Source organism: Pinus tabuliformis, chromosome 8 (assembly GCF_031772625.1).
Source record: "Pinus tabuliformis cultivar Carrire ecotype Pingquan chromosome 8, CPIR1, whole genome shotgun sequence".
NCBI lineage: Eukaryota > Viridiplantae > Streptophyta > Pinopsida > Pinales > Pinaceae > Pinus > Pinus tabuliformis.
The window spans coordinates 479,453,158-479,455,223 of record NC_142294.1 but is presented as its reverse complement, the minus strand read 5'-3'; positions in this window follow the sequence as shown (position 1 = coordinate 479,455,223).

Genomic DNA, 2,066 nt, shown 5'->3' with positions numbered 1-2,066 from the left:
AATTCAAGCTCGTTAAAAAATAAACATAAGCAATGAGAAAATGTTCCCCCAGAGTTTAAGCTCATTAAAAATGAACCAATTCCCGGTAAATAACCATTGTGAATGCATTATTACCAGCCTTTGAAGCCTTGGTCGTGTTCTCATCATCACCTCCATCCTATATTGGCCGATCATTCACCTCCATTTGATTGTTTACCCTTTTTGAGGAACAGCTGCGAAGAGTGATCTTGTTAGCCATCCTTGTGACACTGCCGTGATTGGAAAATTCCAAACCTTACCTGGAATTAGCTTCTACCTGAATCTATCACTCGTTCCTCAAAAGACGAGTCTCCTTTAAGCTCTTTTCAACTGACTCATAAAATATGAAAAGATTGCTGAGCGATTGGCCTCTCCATCTCGTTAAAGTGATCGGAAGTGCTATCTCTCATTTATATTTTAATCTTTTTGGACCTGAGGGATTATTACACAAAAAGATCGAGCGCTTTTTTTTTCGGCTCGTTAAAAGTACCGAAAATTCATCCCTTTTATATTGTTTTATACTTTTTCGGACTCAAGGGGTTATATGAAGAAAAAGGATTATTGGAGTTTTCTTTAAGTCCCTTTTTCAGACTCTCTAAAATTGAAAAGGACCGAGTTATCTTTGTCGTTAAACTCGTTAAAACCTAACAACGACAAACTTGTCCATGCAGACAAGAATGAGTTTCACTATCGCTAGGCTCGTTAAAACATAGTGATGGGTTTTCCCGAAGGGCAAATTATAGAACAAGCATATGTTATCCTCCTCAAGCTTGACCAAAATAAAGAGATACTGGCCAGCAATGACTGGGGAAAAATTGGGAAGAAAACTTGAAGAAACCTTATTGGTAGCAAGTCGCTCTTGAACATGACACTTTCACTCCGCATCCAAGTCGGGTTGGGTTGTTTCGTTCACTGGTCATATCACCATTGGTCCTCGACACCATCCATATTTGGGGTTAATGCTACCAATCCATCATGTCAATGTCGCTGATATGTTCAAGACAAGTCACTCAGAGAATTCACTTGTGTCTCATCCACTGCAATACATTTACACTCCATTCTTTCATGACTGCCACCCTGAATCTTATGTCATCACATCATTTTCACCTCCATTAAAATCATTTGCTCCGTTTCGTGTCATTGATGTGGGATTCACTAAGGCCCTCCTATGATGGATCACTTCTTGTCGACATCAGCTCATTATCGAAGAAGTCGATCTAGGAACAACCCTTTCAGTACTTTGGAGCTTGCGTGCCTCAATGGTAATTTTCTCACTTCCGGTGACAGGTTTACATCAATGGCCTTCGACCGAAAGATTTTGCGTAGTGTTCGATGCCAAGTCCCTTATTCACACCACATGAATTGTAATGTAGTACCTTGAGGGTCATCATCATTATCGGTGATTCCTCTCGCGCCTGTTAACAACTTACATCACTGGTTGGTAATCAGGCGATGTCTTTCCATGTTCGACTCTAGAACATCTCTCACATGGATCGACTTGTACTTTGAGTGAAGATCGAATGAGATTGAAGACCCCGGATCTAGTTTCATCCATCTGGGCTGTGATATATATTCAGGAAAATAAATACATCAAATGTACATCATTGCTGCATAGATAATCATCCAACCCAAGGGATGATGGCTCTACTAGAATCATCAGTCTGCACACAGACGATTGTCTGTCTTATGTACATGAAAATGAATTTATAAAGTTGAGCATGGGAATGCCTGCCTCAACTAGACCATGAAAATATTATGAAGATAATGTATTGTATTGTATCTTATTACAGGTCACCTTCCAGCTTGAAAAAACTTCGGATCCTCATGATAAAGCATTTCACCCGACATCAAAAGATTAACGACCTCATGCTTTAGGGGGAAACTGTTATAGACATTTTTGGGCACTGCAACCCCAATCATAAATGTCCATAAACCAAGGGCTCCTAAGTCCCTAAAAGTGTTGTTCCAACCCCTAAAAGAACAAGGTCAACTGATTACATCATCTCCCAGAAGTTCTCCATGAAAAACTACTCAGAACTGGTCAAAAC